At 34.9% G+C, this 25,467-nt stretch overlaps 2 long non-coding RNA genes across 3 annotated transcripts; both read right to left on the bottom strand.

The window, feature by feature from the left end:
- Window positions 1-447: 447 nt before the first annotated feature.
- On the bottom strand, window positions 448-9,328 carry LOC110704024. Of its 2 annotated transcripts, XR_002507848.1 has the most exons (7): window positions 9,133-9,328; window positions 8,988-9,052; window positions 8,832-8,882; window positions 3,510-3,792; window positions 3,273-3,396; window positions 2,877-3,177; window positions 448-2,784 (listed from the first exon to the last, which is right to left on the bottom strand). It is a non-coding gene; the product is annotated as an uncharacterized LOC110704024 (long non-coding RNA). The 2 variants fall into 2 exon arrangements; XR_002507847.1 differs by lacking the exon at window positions 9,133-9,328 and having other exon boundaries at window positions 8,988-9,121.
- Window positions 9,329-20,336: 11,008 nt separating this feature from the next.
- On the bottom strand, window positions 20,337-22,252 carry LOC110704023. Its single transcript, XR_002507846.1, has 2 exons — window positions 21,860-22,252; window positions 20,337-20,821 (listed from the first exon to the last, which is right to left on the bottom strand). It is a non-coding gene; the product is annotated as an uncharacterized LOC110704023 (long non-coding RNA).
- Between the last annotated feature and the right edge of the window lie 3,215 nt (window positions 22,253-25,467).

Here is a 25,467-nt window from a genome sequence, read left to right as displayed (position 1 = left end):
ACGCGTGAAGGGTTTACGCGGAACGGACATGGAAACTCCCGTGTCACAGCAGGTTTCCCGTGTCACGGGAAATACCACCGTCAGACGGGACAGTTTCTCGTGACACGGTGGACTATTGCCGTGACGCGGGAATTTTTTGTCCGTTTTTCTGTCTAAATTCATTTTTAACCCTAATTTCGTTCAGCATTTTAAGTGTCGATTGATAATTTTGGGCCATTTCCGATTTATTATTATTTGGGCTAAAAAAAAGAAAATAAGTAAATAAAATAAATAAAAGGTTTGGGCCAAAAAAAATAATAAAACAATAAAATAAAAAAAAGGTTTGGGCTAAAATTAAAAAAATCTATGCTTTGACCAAACATCAAGACTGGTCCATGGACTATCAAAAAATTGAATTTAATTCAATACGATTTTTTAAGAATTCTCGGGATTAAATACTGAACCCGACCAATAGTGACGGTGAAAGGTTGTTCATCATCGGGTTTGGTTTTGGGGAGACATTTTTAGGTGTCTACAGTAGCATGACCTCCACCGCTGCCCAAGTCGTCTCGAGGGTCTCGATGCTAAGGCTGCAATGTAGAACAAATGGTGTTGTTGAACCCAGATAGGCGGTTCATCATCTCGTCCATAATCTCCTTGTTCCGTCTCTCCATTGCAGCAATCTGGGTAGAAACTTGGGCCTGGACCTGGGCCGCAACTTGCTCTTGCACTTGAGACTCGACTCGAAACTGAATCTTGGCCTCCATGTCAGTTCGCATGCTTTGCACCCTCTGTTCAAATTGTTCCTGCATCTGAGTTACAATGGACAGCGTGTACTGCCCGGAAGAACAGATTCCTCTCTCTTGAGGGGTGCCATAGTAGAACTCTCCACTTTGGCCAAGACCCTTAACAAGGTCCTTCTTCCGCCCACCTACGGTCTCCCTATACAGCTGATTCGGGCTCTTTTCAACCCTTTGACTAGTTTCTTCCTCCAGTTTATTTTGATAGGTCTCTTGTAATTTTGAATTGCAAATATTAACATAAAAGATGAATTTATTTTCTATAAGTGCAAACAAGTAAATATAGTGAACTACCCAAGTTTTGAGTTCTATAGGCTCATTCGGAGTCAAATTAGAGGTAAACACCCTAATCCTTTCCCGATTATTTATATATTAGCCAAACAAGTTGATTCATGTCTCTAACATGACACTTACATACATGTATGACTTAAATGATCTCAACTAATCCTAGAATTTGAGTTTACGCCATCTCTATACCCCAAAGGACTTTAAAGTCACCCTATGAGCTTCTACAATGCCCATAATCCTTTTATTTCGTCAAATGATTCAGTTAAGACCTCTTATTTGCATAATAAATGTATTTATTTAGTTTCTATAAGTGTAAACAAGTAAATATAGTGAACTACCCAAGTTTTGAGTTCTATAGGCTCATTCGAAGTCAAATTAGAGGTAAACACCTTCTTCATTTCCCAATTCTTTATATATTAGCCAAACAAGTTGATTCAAGCCTCGAACATGACACTTACATACATTTATGACTTAAATGATCTCAACTAAGCCTAGCATTTGAGTTTACGCCATCTCTGTACCCCAAAGGGCTTTAAAGTCACCCTATGAGCTTCTACAATGCCCATAATCCTTTTATTTCATGAAATGATTCAATTAAGGGATATTATGTGCATAATAAATGTATTTATTTAGTTTCTATAAGTTCAAATAAGTAAATATAGTGAACTACCCAAGTTTTGAGTTCTATAGGCTCATTTAGAGTCAAATTAGAGGTAAACACCTTCATCCTTTCCCAATTCTTTATATATTAGCCAAACAAGTTGATTCGAGTCTCTAACATGACAATAACATACATTTATGAATTAAATAATCTCAACTAAGCCTTGAATTTGAGGTTACGCCATCTGTATACCCCAAAGGGCTTTAAAGTCACCCTATGAGCTTCTACAATGCCCATAATCCTTTTATTTCATGAAATGATTCAATTAAGGGATCTTATATGCATAATAAATGTATTTATTTAGTTTTTATAAGTCTAAACAAGTAAATATAGTGAACTACCCAAGTTTTGAGTTTTATAGGCTCATTCGAAATCAAATTAGAGTTAAACACCTTCTTCATTTCCCAATTCTTTATATATTAGCCAAACAAGATGATTCAAGCCTCTAACATGACACTTACATACATTTATGACTTAAATGATCTCAACTAAGCCTAGCATTTGAGGTTACGTCATCTGTATAACCCAAAGGGCTTTAAAGTCACCCTATGAGCTTCTACAATGCCCATAATCCTTTTATTTCGTGAAATGATTCAATTAAGGCCTCTTATGTGCATAATAAATGTATTTATTTAGTTTCTATAAGTCAAACAAGTAAATATAGTGAACTACCCAAGTTTGAGTTCTATAGGCTCATTCGAAGTCAAATTAAAGGTAAACACCTTCTTCATTTCCCAATTCTCTATATATTAGCCAAACAAGTTGATTCAAGCCTCTAACATGACACTTACATACATTTATGACTTAAATGATCTCAACTAAGCCTAGAATTTGAGGTTACGCCATCCTTATTTTATGAAATGTTCTGCATTTGAGTGTTCTAGTTCCTTATTTATAAAAAAAAAGTTGAATAAAATCTGATTATGTATAAGTTATTACCGCAATCAGCTTGGACTTAGCATTAGCAGGCACCTTTCCTTTCCCAGGTATGTCCTTGAAGTGAGTCTTTAAAAAAAGTTCAGGGGCTGATGGCAACTTGCCTCCATCTTTCAAAGCCTTTAAAATAACCAAACACAAAATGTCATTAAATCATACAAATTATTATGCCATACTAATTAACAAAGCTTCCTAAGTAGTATGACACTCACCATCCTCTTAGCATGTTGTGCTGCCGAGATGGAACCTTGAAAGTGGGATGGCTCAACCACATTTGACATGGAACCACCTCTCCTATTCAACTTGTTCTGCTTGGACCTCTTTTTATGAGTTTCATTTTTCTTTTGGAATAGCCATCCTTTTCTTGTGAAGGTCTTCATTCACCCAGTAAGGTTTTGCTCCTTTCATCTTCTTTGTGACTGTGTAGAACATGTCTCGTAGTCTCTCACTAGCCTTCATGTTGAATCTCCTCTTCACTTGGTCCTCCAACTCAGGTGGCCATGTGAATTTTTTCTGCAATTGCAACTACCATTTGGTTAGCACACTATACTAAAAAAGAGAATGTATGTATGTGTATAACTACTTATTCTCTAAAAAAAATATCGTACACTTTACAAGTTCCACCAATGTGATTTGGTGCCAGCATCAACCTCCCCGTAATTCATCCAAGGTTCTCGGTAGTAGCCTTGTATTGAACGAGAGACAGCCTTTTTCATAGGTTCATCTTCGAACCTACCATATACAAAAATCACGTATGTAACATAATATGAGATAGTGATGTATATAAAGTATCAAATTCATTTGAATTAATAATAACAAGCTACAAATTTAGTATTACTACTTACCACAGGTTAGAAGGATCCAAAGCCAACCTACCAAACGGGTTAGAGGTTTTCCCCTGCAAAACTGTCGACGTATGATGCAACTGGGTTTGGGTTTGAGATTGGGTCTGGGTGTTAGGAACACTAGTGTCACCCAAGTTCACTGCCTCCTCCTCCTCATCACTATCGTCCTCTTGAGTTGCAGAAGTAGGGACCAACTAACTATCTTCTAAATGATAAGGAGGGTGTTCACGTGACTTTCGCTTCTTGGTCCCTTTCACTCGCTTGCCACCAGCCATACCTGATCCTGAAACAGACATTAGTAACAAAATCCAATAATAATAATAATAATAATAATAATAGTCAAATACGCTAACATTACAAGGCATTTAAACGTCATACATAAGTTACATTTCCATTAAAGTTTGAGTCTTCAAAAAAAAAACACAAGTGGAAATACATCATTTAATGTACGTAAAACAACATTAGGATCATAGTACTTCTAATCACTTTCATCAACACTATCATTAAGACCACTATCACCATCACTACTAACATCATCAGAACTATCATCAAAAAAGAAATCAGCGACCTCTTCTTCCTCGCTATCACTAGAACCTACGCTAGATTCATCTTCATCATCGGATACCATGTCATCATCCTCTAATTCATCCTCATCATCAGTTAGCGAATCGTAGTCGGGAATATCATTTGGTGGACATAATGTTGAAGATTCTTCAAATGTGGTTTCCTGCAAAAAGAATAAGTCCACTGGAGCATCGACAACCGACCTCGCATGAGTCTTAAAAACAGCCCACCATTGAAGTCGATCCCTTTTCAAGCTCGGGTATGATGCAAAGTACACCTGACTAACTTGGTAAGTTAAGACAAATGGGTCGTATTTCGGGTATTTCTTAGTATGATTTACTTCCACAAGTTTGTAGTGTTCATGTATGTTCATACCTCTAATAGAGTCAATCCATTTGCACTTAAGCAACATAGTCTTGTACACTCTCTTGGGGCCTCTATACACAAGTTCTATTATGTCATCTAAAATACCAAAATACTCTCCTCCATCCGCACTTGACACACCAACACCATAATTCATAGTGGATTTGAATTTGCCATAATCATATGTATGGAAATTGAATCCGTTGACAAATATTTGACTCCAAGTGCGTACACGCTTGAAAGGACGCATAGCCAAAGCTTACAAGACATCGGATCTTGGTTTTTCTTCAACCACCTATCAATGTATGATGATTGAACATAACAAAGTGTTATTGAAATGACGGTGGAAAATCTACTTATCGTAATAATTGTAGTTTAGATATGGATCAATCACCTTTTTATGAAACCAATCCGGAAAATTAACTTCAAATTTTTCCATTACTTCTTCTCTACGCAAAGAAGGTTGGGTACTAAGAATGTGGTCCTCAAACCTTCTGTTAGGTGGAGATCAAGTGTTAAGTGTTGTTAAGTCAATCATTTGTTTGTAAATTATTGTGTTAATAATGGATTTACCTTTCATATTCTCCTAAAATTCCGCTGTTTGATAACACAAACAAGTGAACACGCTCAAGTTCATTGTCATCTAAAAAACGAGTTTTCCCCTCATTTGGCACTCGACCTCTATCAACTGAGAATAGTTCAGGGACTTCATCTTCATTGAAGATGGGGTCAACATCGGCATTGACATTTCGGCCTAGATCTCTTGTTTTGGTGTCAATGGTTTCTTGAAAGTAATATAATGTGAGAAGAAGTTTGCAATCTCTTCGGTAAGGTAGGTGTTGCATATTGAACCTTCGACACGGGCCTTGTTACCGATATTCCTTTTTATATAATTGAGGAACCTAAAGTTTTAATTATAAAAGTGTAAACTAGTTATGAGTATAAATATATAGAGAAATGAGTTGATAATGTTTAAAAGGATGCACTTTGAAAATAAGATAATGTTACCTTTCGAATGGATACATCCATCGATATTGAACGGGACCACATAACTTTCTCTCTAACAGAAAATGCATTGGTAAGTGCTCCATGGAGTTAAAGAATGAGGATGGAAAAATCTTTTCAATCTTGCAAAGAATCTCATCAATGTTTTCCTCTAATCGTTCCACATCACTAACTTTGATTGTATAGGAACATAAGTCGCAAAAGAATTGACTAATCTCAATAATTGCATTCCAAACATGGGTAGGAAACAACTCTTTCAAAGCAATTGGCAACAACCTTTCCATAAACACATGACAATCATGGCTTTTCATCCCATGGAGCTTACATGCTTGCAAATCAACACATCTACTAAGGTTCAAAGCATATAACCATCGGGAAACCTTAGTGGACGAACCCACTCACACAAAACCTTTCTCTGAGCCTTGTCAAGAGAGAATGGAGCCTTTGGCATGGTCTCTTTCCCTCTATCATCCTCCTCAAGATGGAGTTGTGGTCGTTTGCAATACTTAGCAATGTCTTTTCTAGCGGCTGGAGTGTCACACGTATGCTTTTCCACATCCATAATAGTGTGAATGAGTTGATTGAAAAAATTCTTTTCAATGTGTATGACATCTAGGTTGTGACGAACGAGCAGATGCTTCCAATACAGAAGTTCCCAAAGAGTGATTTGCTTAAACCAACCCTTTTTCGCCTTTTTCAACCTTTTAAGTGCTTTTGGGCCATCAGTTGCCTTTGGAAGGTTTTTGACACATTCCCACAACTCTTCCCCTGACATGATGTGTTGAGGTTCTCCATTTTCCACTCTGTTTCTACAAAATATAGTTTTACTCTTTCGAAATGGGTGATCGGAAGAAAGAAATTGGCGGTGGCAATCGAACCAAGAAACTTTTCCACCATGATCAAGCCAAAACGCTTTGCTCTTTTCATGCAATATAGGCAAGCTTTATTACCGACTGTAGACCATCCAGACAACATACCATAAGCAGGGAAGTTACTAATAGTCCATAAAATGGCTGCTTGAAGATTGAAATTTTGTTTCCTTGAAATATCATAAGTATTTGCACCCACTTACCATAACTGTTTCAACTCTTCAATAAGTGGTTGCATATACACATCTAAATTCCCCTTCAGGTTTCTAGGACCGGGAACCAGCAAGGAAAGGAACATGAATTTTCTTTTCATGCACATAGATGGAGGCAAGTTATAAGGGGTCAAAATGACCAGTCAGCAAGAATATTAACCCCCAAACTTACCATGGGGAGAAAACCCGTCTATACACATCCCAAGACGAACATTGCGAGGTTCAGAGGCAAACTCGAGAAAGGACCTATCTAGGTGTTTCCATGCTTCACTGTCACTGGGGTGTGCCATTGTGCCCTGGACTCGAGGATTCTTAGAGTGCCAAGTCATTTCCTCAGAAATGTTTTTAGTTGCAAACATCCTTTGCAATCTTGGTGTGATAGGGAAATATATTAGGACATTCAAAGGCACTAAACTTTGTTTAGAAGTCCTCTTGTATCGATCGCTACCACACACCTTGCACGTAGACAACTCTTCATCCTCCTTCCAAAACAACATACAACCTTTCGGACATGCATGAATCTTCTTATGAGGAAGCTCTAATCCCTTAACAATTTTATTCACATCAGAGAATGTTTGGCCCATGTGGTTGTTGTTAGGAATTGCTTCACTCATCAAAGAAGCAAATCCATCAACACACCTGTACGGTAAGTTATACTCATACTTTAGGCTAGTAATTCTAGAGGCCATATCTAACACAGACATAGAACTCCCTTCGTATAGAGGTTGATCAGCTGCCTTCAACATGTCCAAAAATTTCTTTGCTTGTGTGTCTGGCTCCTCCTCTTGATCGCTCGGATCTCCCTTACCTAGTTGGTCTTGATCATAACCAAGAGCATCCACAACTATTTCACGATATGTATTAGAATGGTCTTGGGGGGGATCGGGAAACCCTTCGCCGTGACACATCCACTCATGGTAATCATCTACAAAACCCTTGCCATACAAATGAACTTTAACCGTGTCCGGATCATGGAGATGTAAGTTCTTGTATTTGACACAAGGGCATCAAACTTCATTGGGGTTACTGTTCTCAAGATGATCTTTGCAATACTTCATGAATTCATCAACCCCTTTCAAAAACTCAGGCTTAAGCTTAAGCCCATCCAACCTGTCATACATCCAACTACGCTCCCTTCTTTTCATGATTACAACTTCTACACAACTTATGCATGTAATCACATTAGTCACAAAACAACTAACAATAGTGCAAAAAATGATTACAAGATCCACAATGACATTTAAAATGCATATAAACAACTTACTTACATATATAATTATATATGTGTATATGAACTAAACTACATATAGCAAAAATTAAACTACTATATATAACAACATATTTAAACTAGACTAGCATACATAGCAACATATATAAACTCAACAATCTACTAACATATAATGAAACTAAACTAACATTTATAAACTAAACTAACATATATAAACTAAACCTCAAGTTAATAAAGAATCAAGTTAATAAACTAACATTTATAAACTAACATTTATAAACTAAAATAACATATATAAACTAAACTTACATTTACTAGAAAAGTTTTTGAGGTTTATATACATATTGAGGAGTAAAAAGCTAATAAAGAATTAAGTTAACTACATATTCGGAAGTTAAAATTTACTGAGTAGGTATTAAAAACAGTTGCTGCCATACTAAAGAGGCACTATCAAAGACATCAACCTATGACAAATCTACACAAGCCATCAACGTTAAAATGTGTCAAAAAAATAAATTCAGCAGTGTCTTCTTAAGTTCTTATCCCTTTGTTTGCCAAAATCTTTTCATATGATTTAACTTAAATGTCATGTAACCTAGGGTAAAACATCAACCAAGATCTTAGCATAACTTCAAAGAACTATCCTAATCTTCTAACCAAAGCACCTTCTTATTCTTCTGACTTGACATTAGATACACTCATGCAATGAACTTGGCAGAGCAAACAGTAACATCATTCAATTTAAATAATTTCCTTTCAACCACAAATCAGTTCTACGAAACCCAACTAATAGCATTTATAAGTTATATGTTCCTTTATCTTCTTACATTGACAACTGCTCAATCTATTATTGCCTCACATTCGTGTTTAGCATCATGTATGAAACTCTGCATTTTAAATTTATAAAGTAACAAACCCTAAAATTTTTTTGAATGAGATTTGATTCTATAATGAATTTCTAAACAATTAATTTGTTTCATCCCCAAAACACACCAAAAATAAATTAATTTGTACCATTTTTTCTACTAATAACTAACACACATATAAAACTATAAGGACATTGGAAAAAATAACCACTAACCTTTGAATTTGAACTATTTTTTGAGGAGCAAACACAGTAAATCTACAAATCCTTAAAAAAAAAGTGAATAAAAAAATTAAAATTACAAAACTTAGGGTTTATGGGTAATTAATTAAAACTAAAAAAAATAAAATAAAAAATAAAAAATAGAATTACCTAGTGGCCGACGAACGAAGGTCTGTTGGAGGGAGAGGGTGAGCTAGTGGCTGGTGGTGGGTGGTCTGAGGTGGTGGAGGATTTTCGGTTAGCATAAGAAACGAAATTAAAAAAAAAAAAAAAAAGTCGAAAGGAAGAGGGTTACCTAGTGGCCGACGATTGATGAGTTGAGGGGGAGGAGGAGCGTCAGCGGATGGGGAGCAGCGCCGGAGGGGGAGCAGCGGTGGGGGGGCAGCGGCGGAGATTTTCCTTCTCTCTCTTCCCCTTCTCTCTCTCTCTCCTTCTCCTTTTGTTCGAAAATGCCCAAATGAATCTGAGGGTTTTTTTTTAAGTTCAACACATTTCCGACGGCTATTCCTATGGATAAAAGCCATCGAAAATTATATTTCCTATGGATATAAACCATCGGAAATATAAATTTCGATGGCTTTTCCATCTGATATACGCCGTCGGAAATTTCCTATGGCTAATTAACCATCAGAAGTTCTTTTTTCGAATTTTAAATTTTAAAAAAACACATTTCCTATGGAAAAAAGCCATCAGAAACTATTATTTCCTACGGCTTAATAAACCATCGTAATTTTTTGATGGCTAAATCCATCGAAAATTTTATTATCCATCGGAAAAATACGAGGGGTTTCGGAACCATCGGAGTTTTAAAATTTTTCGACGGTTTTTATAGGCCATTGGAAATAAGCCATTTTCTTGTAGTGCTTTCAAGAGTTATATTCCAAGATGTGGATTGTCGATCGTAGCAAAGTTCTTATGACAGATTGTTATGAAGCATTGGCAACTTTTCCCAAAATTGGATTTTGGCAAATTTTTCGAGATACGGATTGTCACTTCATTGTAGCAACATTTCAAAGGATGGATTGTTACATGGCATTGACAACTTTCCCTAAATCGGATTGTCATACATCATACAAGAGTTGTGTTGGCAACTATTCCCAAAGAAAAGAGGATTGTCATCACCCAAAGCATCAACAACAAAATTCAAGCAGCATTAAGGATCAACAAGCAGTGGTCTTTTCAAAGACTATCACGGCGAAATTGGAGGCAGTTACAGGCGTAGCAGTCTTCAGGCGGTATTCTCTAGCTTGCATAAGATCGACAAAACAAACAGCATCATGGCGTTCCCTAGCTTGCGGAAGGTTATCACAACAACAACAATGCAACAGCAACAAATCGGTTACCCTCAGAGACGTGTGCTCGACGGTGCAAGATATGCGTTTCTTAACTCTCTTATCTATTTGAACTAATGCTAGTTTTGCAAGTATCGGCGTTACAAGAATGATTTAGGATTGCAGAACGTTATGAATCATTCTTCGTCCCTATCGATACTTTGACTTTTGTTTTCGAAACTTGTGTTTCTCCAAACTCAGTCAAAGTGGGGGCTTCTGTAGACACCCATTTGTGTCTCCCCAAAACCAAACCCAGTGATGAATACCTTTCATGTCATTTGATTATCGAACAAAGTGAAAGTGTAAAAAGTCTAGTGATGAGGAAGTTTTTATTAAAATATCTCTTCTTTCTTTTTTTTTATTAAAATATCTATTCTTTCTGTTTTTGAAAATATTTATTTTCTTACTCTATTTTTGAAAAACGTGAATTCCAGTTTAGTTTGGTCCATGATATGAGTCAATAATAGTGTATTTGGATGAGGTTTTAAAAGACATTTCCAACGATATATTATAAGCCTAATTCCGATGAATAATGAGGAAGTTATGGCAAAATACTAAACCGGGCTCGAACCGGATCTTACCTACAGCCCAATGATCATGTGGAGGGTCCAAAGGTCTAATCCTATTCCTAAACTAATTAGGAATAATTAGAAGCTTCTATAAGTTTTTAAAATATCTTAATTATCCTTTTTGAAAAGATAAGATTAAAGAATTTGAGTTAAATAAAAACATTCCTTTTATAAAAACATTCCTTTTCTTAAATCCTAATTCTATTCGAATTTAAAGATGTTCAAAGGCAGTCAGATTTTATTTTCGTGCCTCATAATATTTATCCAAATTTTATATATTTGGATAGATCTTGAAATTACCTGTCCAATGATATATTATAATATTAAATCCGAGTTTTAACGAAAAAGATATGAATGATATATGAAACTCTATCCAAAACTGACACCGTCCTACTATTTCGGCCATATTTTTTTTATCTACAAAATATTTTATTCCGATTATAATTGGGTTAGAAATTATACTTCAAGAGCTTTCCAACGACATATTATATGCCTTATTTGGACTTCTGGATCAAAAGATATGATAAAAACAAAATCTGCAAAAACTGATGTCCATCGAGTTTTATGTCGATTCGAATTCGGATTCTTTTCTTATTCTTCGACCCTCTTTTTTCTCTATAAATAGAGGTCATATCTCCCCTTTTTCAATCATCAACTCTCATCAAGAATTTCTTGATTCTCTCTCCCTCTTTCTAGCCTAGCCTTTTACAAAAATAATTCCTCATACATTAGCACTAGACACACCTAGCCAAGTTCGAAGTTGCTTTCGCCCTAGACGTGAAAGGTTTGATATTTCTGAGGGTTTGGTCCCTAATCTCTATTTCAATTAGTTAATTTAATTCTTTGATTTTATATTTTCGTTGAAGTTACTAATGTGTGTATTTTGTTATTAGAAACAGATACGAAGCATACAAGTGCTTTAATTGATTTTAATGATATTATGATATAGAAATCATATATAGGTTGTTATTATGATTCCTAGTATCATGTTAGGATGCTTGATGTTTTGAATGACAACAATGATTCCTTGTATTTTATTTAGGGAAAAGGTTATAATATCAAATATGCTTATTATGATTCCTGCGATGCTTCCTATATTCTTTTCCTAATATTCATGATAGTCTCATGTTAGGGCTATATATTTGATCTTTGATGTTTAGTGACATGCTAGGGTTTGTTATTAATCTTGTTAGTATCATGCATAGGATCTTGCTATTATTATGCTTTAACATGAACATGATTATTTCTATGATTTATAATTATTTTGATGATGATTATTATTTTTATTTAACTATTATTATTATTATTATTATTATTATTATTATTATTATTATTATTATCATGTTTATTATTATTTTGAATTATTATATTGCTTGATATTTATTGTTATTGCTTGATCACGCCTTTTATGCATGTTTAAAGGGAATTTATACTTGTAATCACGCTTAATAAGATAATTAATAATCTTATTTATGGTTAATGTGATTATAATTCAAGTGATCGCCAATAATAGATTTGTTTGTGCATTAATAATCAACCAACATAGATAAACAGGTGTAGGGTAATCCTATTGATTGCATGTTAGTCAGAAAGCGCACATGAGTACGATCAAAATAAAGTATAGGCCTATTATTAGGGCAGGTTCAATCTCTTTTAGGTTGGATTTGTACTTTCATCCCCGAACTACCAGTCATGGTTCCAGACCTATTGGAGTTAACGTTCTCCTGGATCATTAAGGGGTATAACCTTCACCTCGTGAACGGTTTACAAGTTCCTAAAACTTGTTAGTGAATCTTTTGGTCTATCTTCTTTCCCTTTGGACGCCACCATGCTTAAGTGTATGATCACAGTGGGATTCAAGCTAGGGATAATGCTTGAAATATTCCTTACACCTTACCTTTGGAAGGGTTGGCGCGTGTGTATGGGACCCCGCGAGTTAAACTTGCTTCCACGTTTTGGTGAATTCAACAAACTTGGATGTACCCTCATTGCCAGGAGCGTTCGATTGGGTAGATGGAGCGTCAATTCCCAGAGGGTTATTGCCATATGTAGAACACATATGGGTTTTGAAAAAGGAAAAAAAAACTCAATCAGGAAGTAAAACCGAGCAAACAGTACTAGAACTGGTCGAAACAAGAATGTAGATTTCAGGCTCGGCATTAGAAGAACTCGGTGCGCGACTACAGTGCCCATCGCACAACTATGGCTCTGTCGCCAGACGACAAATACTGTCACCAAACGAAATAGTCGTCGCATAGCGATTGCACTGTTTTCTCAGCACTAGTTCCTACATGCCTCAGCAGCTTTCTGTTCTTGAATTTTCCAGTTTTTCGCAGCGTTTGTGAAAGATATTTCCCTAATTTCCTACGTGTAAAAATCCTATGCTTTTAATGCATTACGGATGGTCTTTCCAATGCGGACCTTTTTTATTCTTATGCCAATAATGTTAATCAAAATTACGCAAATGAAATACTTAGAACTTTTCGAGTCTCATCCACTCATTATAAATTATTGCCAAAATAAATTTTAGGAATTAAAATAGAAATTCTCCCCAATGGAGTCACCAAAAAACTATAGGGAATTTCAAGCATCCCACACTTGAGCCCCACTGTGATCATGCATTTAAACATGGTGGCGTCCAAAGGGAAGGAATTGAAGCTAGAATAAAAGAGTTGTCAACAAGTTCTAGGGACTTGTAAACCATTCACAAGATGAAGGTTACACCCCTTTACGATCCATGAGATCTCTAACTCCATAGTGGTCTGGAACCATGACTGGATATTCGGGATGAAGGTACAAATCCAACCTAAAAGAGATTGAACATGCCTTAAAAATAGGGATCTACTTTATTCTTCTCATAGACATGAACGCTTTCTGACTAACATACAATCATTAGGTTAACCCTAAACATGTTTATCTATGTTGGTTGAATATTAATGCACAAACAAATCTATTATTGGCGATCACTTGAATTATAATCATATTACCCTAAACAAGATTATTAATTATCTTATTTAGCGTGATTACAAGTAGAAATTCCCTTTAAACATGCATAAAAGGTGTGATCAAGAAATATAAATAATAATATAATAATAACAACAAATCATAATAATAATAATAATAATAATAATAATAATAATAATAATAATAATAATAATCTCAAAGAAAGAATAGGAAGCATCATATAAACATACATGATATTAGAAATATTAGTTATTACCCTAAACATGATACTAGGAAGTAATAAAACATCCTAACATGATACTAGGAAATAAAATAATCAAAGCATGATTGCTATATGAAAATAATTATTAAAGTAATTACTTACTTAGATGCCTCGTATCTCATTCTAATAACAAAATACACACGTTAGTAACTTCGATCAAGGAAAATATTAAATTAAACAATTAAATTAAATAATTGAAATAAGGATTTGGGACCAAACCCTCATAAACTATCAACCTTTCACATCTAGGGCAAAGGCAACTTCAAACTTGGCTAGGTGTCTCTAGAACTAATGTATGCGGAATTTTGTAAGAGGGGAGGTCTAGAAAAAGAATAGAAGAGAATAAACTTCTAACTTTAGAGACAGAAAGAATAGAGATTGTTTATTGTGAGTGATTCTAAAATAGGGGTCAAGGACCCTATATATAGTCAAATAGTCCGAAAATCGATCAAAAAGAAATCGAGTCCCATTCGGAATAAAAAAACCTCTTGTCGTTAGCGCCAGGCGACAAGTATTAGCTCCAGGCGACAGGCTTGTCGCCTTGCGCTGAGTCAGAAAATAAACACGCTTTGCATGCGGAATCCTTTTTTTAGTATAATTAGGCAGAAAATTCCCCGTTTATCAAATAAAAAACGAGTTTACCATAAAACACTTATTTTATTCCAAATAAAACTCTTTAAAATAATAATAATTAATCCTAATTCTATTAGAATTTAAAAGAACCTTCTAAATTATTTTAAAAGATTAAAATCAATCCTAATAACTTTAGGAATAATAGTTAATAGGCCCTCCTCTAGATCATTGGGCCGCATATAAAATTCATTTTGGGCCAATTTAGTATTTTTGTCATAACTTCCTCATTATTCATCGGAATTGGGCCTATAATATATCGTTGGAAAGCCTTTTTCGAGCGCAATCCAACTACACTATGATTAGTCCCCTATCATGGATCAAACTAAATTGGAGTGGATTTTTTCACAAATAGAGCATATTTTCAAAAACAGAAAGAGAGATATTTTAATAAAAACAACCGCATCACTAGACTTTTCATACTTTCACTTCATTCGATAATCAAATTACGTGAAAATTATTCATCACTGGGTTTGGTTTTGGGGAGACACATTTGGGTGTATACAGTTGTCTTGAACCTAGGAATGTCATTGGCATTGAACTTCTGCATAAGAAGCTCCTTGTGTACTGGGACCCCTTGTGATCTAATGCCCTGAAACCTATAGTCATTGGAGAGTTTGCTCAATATTTCTTCCATGAGCTCCATTTGTTGTTGCTTCAAAGGGTCATTGATTTGATTGAAGAGCCATAGCCTTCATCAATTTAGTCATGTTAGCCACGTCTTTCCTATGTTCCTTGACTTCTTCTTAAGTTGTCATTATCTTCTTAGATTTTCTTTTCCGAATGATTGGTTTACCAAAAAGTAGTACTTGAACAAAGGTGTTGTCCTTGATTAATCGCCCTTCCTTTCTTGACCAAGCGCTGTAAATTAAACCATTTTATTTGTTTTAATGACTTTACTCAAATTGACTTTGACTTTATTGGTTTTAAAAAGCAAAAAGAAAAAATAGGGTGCATTTTTTTGTAAATAAAGTAAAGGTTCAAACAAATATGGTCGAGAATCAAGTAAAGGTTCAAACAAGTAAGGTTTAATTGGAGAATTAATATTCGACTTACCCCCCTAAAAAAATAACGGAAAACATGCGCATACAAGACTCTCTAGACATGGTCAAAGTGTGACGTACATATTGTGTGTGCGCTTTAATAGTGAGTGCAAGTGACATGCTTTGACTCTTGTGTGAGACCATAGGACTATGTTCTTAGACTTAATTAAGGAATAAACATGACTATAGTCATTAAGAAACTAGTTAAACTGATTAAGTAAACTGATTAATTAGGCTCGTCATGAAGACTCGAGCAGAAAACTGGACTATCGTCGGAGCAACAAGACTGTCGCCACACGCTAAAGACCAGCACAAGACAACAACATTGTCGCTTGGCGCTAAACACCAACGCGTGGTGCCATAGTCCAAACCTTTGCGCCATTGCTGGAACATTAGTCTGGGACTTTTTCCAGTATTTTACTCTAAAGGGACAAGCCTAAAGTCGTACTAAGTCAAGTTTGATCAATTTATTTAGACTTTAATCATTTATATTAATTAATTAATTAATTAAGCAAAGTCCTTAAGTCATTAATTAGTTTATTTAGACTCATTCACAAGTCAAACAAACGGTTACTGTAAACACATATAGGGTATGCACAAGCAAGGAATGCATAAGTAGTCAAGTAAGCACAATATGATGCAATGAGTTTGTGTAATCCCCCATATTTTTCTAATATAATTATTTATCATTTATTATTTATACAAATATTTTATTCTAATATAACCATTAAGTTTTAGTCTATTTACAACTCCCTTTTTAAGTATATTGGCCCAAAATTAATTCTCATTCAATCCCAAACTAACCAAATTCTACTCCTAATAGAATTGGAGAATTAAAACCCAAATAAAAATAATCCTCACTTCTTTCCTCTCCTTTTCTCGTGAAAACAGAAAAAAAAAATTAAATAAAACCCTTAATTTTTCCTCCTTCCTGCTTCACGATTCAGAACAACAAAAAAAAAAGAAAAAAAAAAAAAGAGAGAAACCTTGAAGCTGTTGCTGCAGCAACCGACGCACCACCACCACCGCCGCCCAGCCGCACCTCTGGTCACCCAACGCACCACCGTTCAGCCACCGTTCGCCCCTCTTCTTCCTCTCTTCCTTTATTTTTATTGCTTTATTATCTTAATTAAATTGTTTAAAGTTTCAACCTTTAATTAAAATTTTGTTTTAAATTATATTATTATGGTTTGATAGTATGTTTAGATTATAAAAGATTATGAATTTATGAGTTTTAGTATGTTTAATTTATGATACAAAATTTCAGATTTTATGTTATGTATAATTTAGGGTTTAAATATTGATTTTACTTGTTTTAGGGTTTAAAAACGTGTTAGGCAAGTTAATTATCAATACTATGGTTTCATAATGCCAAAACCTGTGATTTCATACTTGAAATTAATTTTCAGATTATATATTGGAAAAATAGAAACTAATAATCCCACCTTTGCTAATTCTGCTCAAAACAATTCCACCTTTTCGAAATCTAAAAACAATCCCACCTTTTAACACAATCTTCTCAAAATAAGCCTTTAACCGGATAATTAAATTGGGAACCTGTTGGAGAAGGTTACTGGCCACATGTTAATTTTTAATTGGTTTTTTTAAAAAAAAATAAAAAATAAAAACAAAAAATAACAATATAGCATTACAACCCACCAACCGGAGCAACCCCCTCCCCCGCCAGAGCAACCCTTTATCCCGTCGAACAACAAAACCCTTTCCCCTTCGTCAACCACTAATAATTGTACGAGTAATATTCATATCTGAATAATTGTAATATTAAACAAAACCTGCCGTTTAAGGGTGCAGTTGGGTTTCGAATCTGGGGTAGGTCGGGTTTAGGTGTTTCATGGTGGCTGGGAGGTCGGTTTTAGGGGGTTTCGTGGGTGGTGGGTCGGGGTGTTGAATTTTATCAAGGTATAATTCTTCAAATTACGTGTTCAGTCGACAATAATGGTACAAATTAGATGGATTTTTGGGGAAGAAGATGATAATGTTATATGGATTTTTGGAAGAGAAGTGAAGCCGTTAATTGTAGGGATTTAATGATTTATCATGGGTGCAATGCTACTATCTTTGCTTATGGTGCTAGTGGTAGTGGGAACACTTATATTATGCAGGTACTCAATTTATATTAAGTAGGTGGTTTCGTGGGTGGTGGGGGTGTCGGGTTTAGGGGGCACGGTGGTCACGTATTCAGATCAGGTGAGAGATAGGGTGGGAGTTTGGGGGTGCGAGTGTGCGGGTGTGGTGGTTATGGAGGTTTGATGATGGTGGTTATAGAGGTTTGGTGGTGGCAGCTATGGTGGGTTACCATTAAAATGGTTTGGGGAGGTGAGAGGTAGGACGGAGGAGATATATAAAAAATAAAAAATTTATAAAAAAAAATAACCTGATAATCCGGTTATAAGTAAAAAGGATCGTTTTGGGAAGATGATGGTAAAGGTGAGATTGTTTCCAGATTTGGAAATGGTGGGATTGTTTTGAGTATAAATGAAAAAGGTGGGATTATTAGTTTCCATTATTCCTTATACATTTTGTGAAATTTGAGTTTTATGTTGTTTATTTGAAGGGTTTTAAGGTTTAATGTGTAATACACTATTCTAATTATTGAATTATGAATGTTGATTTTCAAAAGTTTGAAATTTATAATTTAAATTAATTTTCAGATTTTATATAATCTGATTTTTATTAGTTTTGAGCCAAAAATAAAGTTTTAGAATGCTTCTATACATTTTAAACAACTATTTATGCAATATGATAAGTATAGATTATTTGGATTGCAAAAACTATTAATAAAATAAATTTTCAGCATATGTTAGTAAGTTAAACTTGCCGTAATCTTATATTATACGCTATATTTTCATGATTTTATCATATAAATTTATTATTATTATTGATTAAGGGGAACAATTTAAAAGCTTTATTTTGATGATTTAAGAGGTTTTAAAGTAGTCTAGTATTACTGTAAAATTATTTGCTTGGGTATTGATGTATTTCTCATTGTTTGGCTTAGGAGAGGACTTTGTAGAAGGCGACTTCTAGTTTTAAAGTGGCCAACCGAATTGTTTACACAAGGTACGTGCAAGTTACGAAACCTTGCTTTTAGGTGCATGTTTAAGGACGAATCGAGAACTTAGCATCATGTTTAGGGATGACTGGGTTAAATTGTTTGGTTATATATTGTGAATTTCATATGATGTGCACTATTTTATATTGCAAGTACTATTTGTGCTCTAATTATGCAAGGTGCGCTTAGAGGAAAAGGTATGTAATTGGTGTAATGTGTTGACTCGAATGAACAATACAAGAGGGGGATGAATTGTATTGTAGAGGAATTAGGGTAATTTTTGCGGAATTTATAAAGGAACTCAAACATAAACTAAAAGTGCAAAGAGAGATTTTACTTGGAAAACTTCTTGGCCCTAATCAAGAAGAAAAACCACGACCACAAGGGATTTTAAACTCAACTCTTAATAATAATAGGGCAAACAACCTATGACAAATTAAGACTCTAAACTCAAGTTCCGCAACGAACTCAAGCTCCCTTCAACTGATCCCTCAATCAGTTGATCTCTCTAACTCTCTCTTTCTCCTTGCCTCACTCAAAGCAATAAAACACTCTTAGAGTTTCCCCAAACTCTATCCCAATACAACTCAAGATTAAACTCTAAATTTCTAAGTACAAAGACACTCAAGGATTTAAGTGGATAATGACTCTTTTTAAAGCTAAAAGACTGTAATGCTCAAGTGTATTTTTCTCAACAGAAAACTAAATATATTTATATGCAGAGAAGGAAGTTAAAACATTGTCGTTTCGCCTTAATCTCCACTAATCCACAACTTCCATAAAACTAGGAAGTGCAGTTCGTGAGAGCTTGGGCAGCAAGTCAATCGAATTATAAGGAAGTGGTTTTACTGGCTTCCTTATTTTTCTCAACTTCTTTTGACAAGGTAAAACACACGTTTGAAAGAATATTTTCCAAGTCAGATTTTCCAAAGAATAAGAAAAGATCAAAATAGAAAATCTTTTTAATCCAAAAAGATATTTTAACATAAAAGATATTTTCGAAATTAAATCAGTTAAAATATGGAAAATAAAATCTTTATCGAATAAAATTAAATCCACTTAAATCCTATCAATAATCATTGTACGTAACATAATTACAAGTAGCCTAAAGTAAAGATAAAATACATTAGACTCTTGTCACTCTGAGAAGCTTCGACTCTGAAACTTCAGTTCCTCAGTCAAGGAACTAGCTTTCAAAGCTTCAACTCTGGAGCTTCATTTCCTCACTAAAGGAACACGACTTGTGATTGACTTCTTTATCCTCCCATAGCTAACTTAGATCTTGTTCCATCCTCCCTTCTTACTCAAGAATGCCATAGCATAAACCTATCATTAATCAAAGCTAAAAACAAAAGTTAAACTTATATGGGTTTGCTTAGGTTCACTACAAGAAAAACATTTATTTGCTACAGTTGAAAATGATTTATTTGCTGCCATTTTAGAGTGGCAGCAAACCGTTAGGGCAGCAAATTAATTGAATAATTTGTTGCGGTTAACAACTGCAGCAAATCAATTCATTGATTTGCAGCGGTTAGTGCCATTAACCCCTGCTAATAAATACTTTTTTACAATTAAAATAGATGGGTTTTTATTTATCAAACCTGCTGCTAGTCTGATATTCAACAAATAGCAAAGAAAAAAGACTGAAATCTTATTTGCAATTGTAAACATTATATTTTCATTAATAATAGCCTATAAAAGTACACTTTCATCATAAAAATAAAAATTACAATTGGACAGCATTAGAAATTACAGTTTCTTAACATAATACAGCAGGAGCTAGCCACAACAGACAATATTACGAACTCTTAGATCTAATAACAAAAGAAGTAAAGAAGGCAACAACAGCAATGGTGTCAATTGGACAGCAACAGCTAGGGCGTCAAATAGGCAGCAACAGCACGAGCAGCAACAACAACACGAGTAGCAGTAGCAGCAGCAACAACACGAGCAGCAGCAACTACAACAACACAGGCAACAGCAGCGACACCTTTGAGCTACCTTTTATAGATGTTCAATTGCCCTTGGGTGAAGGATTCCACCTGGTACTAAAGTAAACTACTATGTGATCATCGTTTGACAGTATCACTTCCAAAATTTATATCTTTTATCCTGCATATAATTAGCAAATATTCTATATTAAATTGGTTAAATTAAAACAAAACCTTAAAGTTATAACAAGTTTGAGCAGCATGTTCGTCATTACATCAATGGGCTTTCCTTTACCCTCTCATCCCACAAGTCTAATGCTCTCAAATCCTCCTTATTTAACTCTCTCTAACACATTCTTTGTCCTCCATCTCTCCTCCCCAATATCACAAAACCATTCTAGCTTGAGAAACAAATATCCGAAGCAACACAGCTAAAAAAATTTCAATTCGATTCCAATATATGTCTGACCAAATTAAAATAAAAGCAAAAAAATACTAATTCACCACCAAAATAAACTTGTTTAATCAGTAGCAAAAATTTCACAATTAGATAACACACTCCCAAAAAACTTTCAAATTAAAGAAAATCAATTCACTACAAAGAAGCATAAATAATGTTTTAATTTTATAGCATGAAAAAAATAGGGTGACAAACATAATATCACATGTCTTCATCAATACAAGCACAACAAAAATCCAGTAACAATTAGCTTCATCAATTCATCTTACTTTAACTAGGAACCATAATAACAGAGGTAACAGGTGCTCTATGACCTTCCAATTTAGTAGATAAACAGCACAACAATGTATCATATTATAATTTCTACAAGTGAACAATCAGCCTCCAAAAATGCCAAAGCAGGACACAATTAAATGGGTGCATGATAAAGAGAATTGACAAACAAGGAAAACTGCTCTAAATTAAATTGAAACATAATACGAGTACATATGAATGGCATAAAATTAAAAAATCTATTTAAAATTGGAAAAACCGATTATCTTTTCGAAACATAGCACACTAAAGCAATTGTATTCATCAAGCTCTAGATTTCAAACATGCTGAAATCAAACTCTTCACAAATTCAAATCAACATTCACCTCTTCAATTATCACAGCAGTAATACCCTAATCGCATTTTACGAGGGAATTTCTCAAAAATTTGTGACTCCCTACTTCGTTCTCAATTAAGGTCAAGGAAATAAAAAATACAATTAGTTACCTTAGCTTTGAGAGTGATAGTCGGAGAGTGAAGGTGGTGGTGAGGACGTAGGTTAGCCGTTAGATCTGTGGGTATTCATCAAGCCGTTAGAGTGATAGTCGGCGAGTGAACGCCGACAAAGGTGAGTAGGTGATGAGTGGGTACTCGGGTGAGTGAGTGAGAAACCAGAAGTGTCGATAAGAGTGAGTGACAAAGTAGAATTTCCGGTGAGATTGGTGAGCAATCAGCTGGTGAGGTAAGTGAGAGAAGATGAAGGTGGAAGAGGGAGAACTAACATAATGAACGAGTAGAGCGGCTAAGGAATAGAGGGGATACTATACCGGGCTAGGGTAAATGTAAGATAATTGATTTGCAGCTGTTCAATGGAAAAACCCCTGCAAATTAATAATACTAATAGTACCTATGTGTAAAACCCACTTTAATCATAAAATGCAGCAAATTAATAGCAGAAAATTAATTTTTTTAGTAGTGGTTCTTTGAGTCATCATCAAAACTTAAGGTCAACATAATGATTAATTTATTACTCATTCATGATTATGCAAATAGGATGAGTAAAGAAGAATTTAAGTCTTATATGACGAGGTTAAGTTTGTGGGGTGCCTTATGCACTCAAGGTGTTTATACACCGAGGTAGTTAAAGGATTAAATAATAAATGTTGTTTGTCACTAATAAATCAAGAATTAAAATTGCAAACTTGCCTTGCTTGATTGAATTGTTATTGGAATGTTTGTATTGTTATGCATATGAGACATCACCAAGTCCAAACCTGTGAATCACGTAAAGTGCAAGATGGATGAGCAATAAAACTCTGGATTGGTGCACATCTGGAGTAATGATAATCAGGGGTTGGGGTACACGGGGTATTAGTCGTGCACTTTTCTCGGGGTCGTCTGATCTACGAATCTCTTATTTCAAATATTTTTAAAAACTAGGAGTTATGTGAGATCTCATACTAACTACGTTCACGGAGTCGCGCCCGTGGTCGTTGGATGTTTATTGATGTTTTCGAAAGGAGGCATGGGGTTTTTCTTTCATTGATGTTCCAAATGGAGCATGGGTTGGACAACCTTGTCTATTACGTAATCCAATAAATAAAATGATGATTTACCTATTATTAATTAATGGAGTCTTAGTAATATAAATAGTTTAGTCATGTGTCGAGTCTATAAACTAATGATGTGTGATGATTGATTAATAGTAGCATGTTAGGAATTTCTTTTATGTTTTGCAGCTTGTATGTACTCAACTTTGCTGATTGCGTGCTTTGTGTGTCTTTCTTTGGTCATGGCCTTCGCCTTTCAATGACCGTGTGACGATCCAATTTTTACACTTGTAATATTGAGGAGCAGATTAACCACAGGTTCTTACACATGCAGCATCCGTTTCTAGATGGTGGGATATTGAGTGGAGTGTTGGTTACTTTTCTTATTTTTATTGTTATTTACTTTTAGAGTTATTTAAACTTAACTTTACTTTCATACTATTTCTATTGGTTTGAGTTTTGAATAAGGGCCTTAATGGTTCCAAGTTGTAAGATTTAGTTTGGTTTTGGTTATTGGTTTTGAAATTTATATATAATTAATTTAGTTTTTCCGCTGCTAATTTCTGAAAAAGCTTTAACGTTTGAACACGTGGCGGTAGCACACCAGTAATTCTCTTGAATATTGTTCAGGGTCCTCACAAGTTTAAAGAGAGAACTATTGGGGTGTTACAGTTTGCAGCCTAACCATGGCTCTAGTTCTCTAATGTTCGAGGATATGGGTTAGTCAAAGAGGGTCCATGGTTATGAGTCTAGATGCATCACGCGGAAGCCTTACCTTTGGAAGGGTTAGCGCGTATAGATTGGACCCCGAGAGTTAAACTTGCTTCCACGGTTTGGTGTATTCAACAAACTCGGATGTACCCTTCGTTTCCAGGAGAGTTCTATTGGGTAGATGGAGCGTGAATTCCAAGATTGTTATGGCCATATGTAGAACAACATATGGGTTTAGAAAAAAGGGGAAAAAACTCAATCAGGAAGTAAAACCGAGCAAAGAGTACTAGAACTGGTCGAAACAAGAAGGTAGATTTCTGGCTCGATATTAGAAGAACTTGGCGTGAGACTACAGTGCCTGTCACTAGACTATGACTCTGTCGCCAGGCGACAGAGCCATCGCATGGCGATGACAATGTTTTCTCAGCACTAATTCCTACATGCCTTAGCAGCTTTTTGTTCTTGAAGTTTCCAATTTTTCGCAGCGTTATTTTGATTCTAGTTGTGAAAGATATTTCCCTAATTTCCTACATGTAAAAATCCTATGTTTTTGACGCATTATGGATGGTCTTTCCAATGCGGAACTTTTTTATGCTTATGCCAATAATTTTAATCAATATTACGCAAATGAAATACTTAGAACTTTTCGAGTCTCATCCACTCATTCTAAATTATTGCCAAAATAAATTTTAGGAATTAAAATAGAAATCCTTCCTAGTGGAGTCACCAAAAAACTATACGGAATATTTTAAGCATCCCACACTTGAGCCGCACTGTGATCATACACTTAAGCATGGTGGCGTCAAAAGGGAAGGAAGCTAGAGTAAAAGAGTCGCCAACAAGTTTTAGGAACTTATAAACCGTTCACAGGGGGAAGGTTACACCCCTTCACGATCCATGAGATCGCTAACTCAATAGTGATCTGGAACCATGACTGGATTCGGGGATCATTAGATTAACTCTTAACCTGTTTAATCTATGTTGAATGAATATTAATGCACAAACAAAACTATTATTGGCGATCACTTGAATTACAATCATATTAACCTAAGCAAGATTATTAATTATCTTATTAAGCGTGATTACAAGTAAAAATTCCCTTTAAACATGCATAAAAGGCGTGATCAAGCAATAAAAACAATAATAAGCAACAGAATCATAACAATCATCATAATAATATTCTCAATCTCATAAAAGCATAATAAAGATCAAATCTTTATCCCTAACATAATACTAACATGATATTAGAAAGAATGGGAAGCATCATAGAAACATACATGATATTATAAATATAATTTATCACCCAAAACATGATACTAGGAACCAATAAATCCTAACATGATACTATGAATCAAAATAATTAAACCATGATTTCTATATCAAAAGAATAACAATTAAATTACTTACTTGAATGCCTCGTATCTCTTTCTAATAACAAAATACACACATTAGTAACTTCAAGGAAAATATTAAAACCAAACAATTAAATTAAATAATTGAAATAGGGATTTGGGACCAAACCCTCAAAAATTATCAACCTTTCACGTCTAGGGCGAAGGCAACTTCGAACTTGGGTAGGTGTGTCTAGAACAAATGTATGCTGAATTTTGTAATAGAGAAGGTTTAGAAAAAGAATAGAGAGAGTAAGCTTCTAGCTTTAGAGAGAGATAATAGAGATTGTTGATGATTGTGAATGAATAAAAACGAGGGTCAAGGGCCCTATTTATAGAAAAATAGTCCGGAACCCGATCGAAAAGCATTCAAGTTCCATTCGGAATAAATTACCTCATGTCGCAAACGACGGGTACCAGCGCCAGGCGACAGGTATTAGCGCCAGGAGACAGTCTTGTTGTC

This window comes from Chenopodium quinoa, unplaced genomic scaffold (assembly GCF_001683475.1).
Source record: "Chenopodium quinoa cultivar QQ74 unplaced genomic scaffold, ASM168347v1, whole genome shotgun sequence".
Classification (NCBI taxonomy): domain Eukaryota; kingdom Viridiplantae; phylum Streptophyta; class Magnoliopsida; order Caryophyllales; family Amaranthaceae; genus Chenopodium; species Chenopodium quinoa.
Note: the sequence above shows the minus strand (reverse complement) of the source record. Positions and strands in the feature narration are given on the sequence as shown.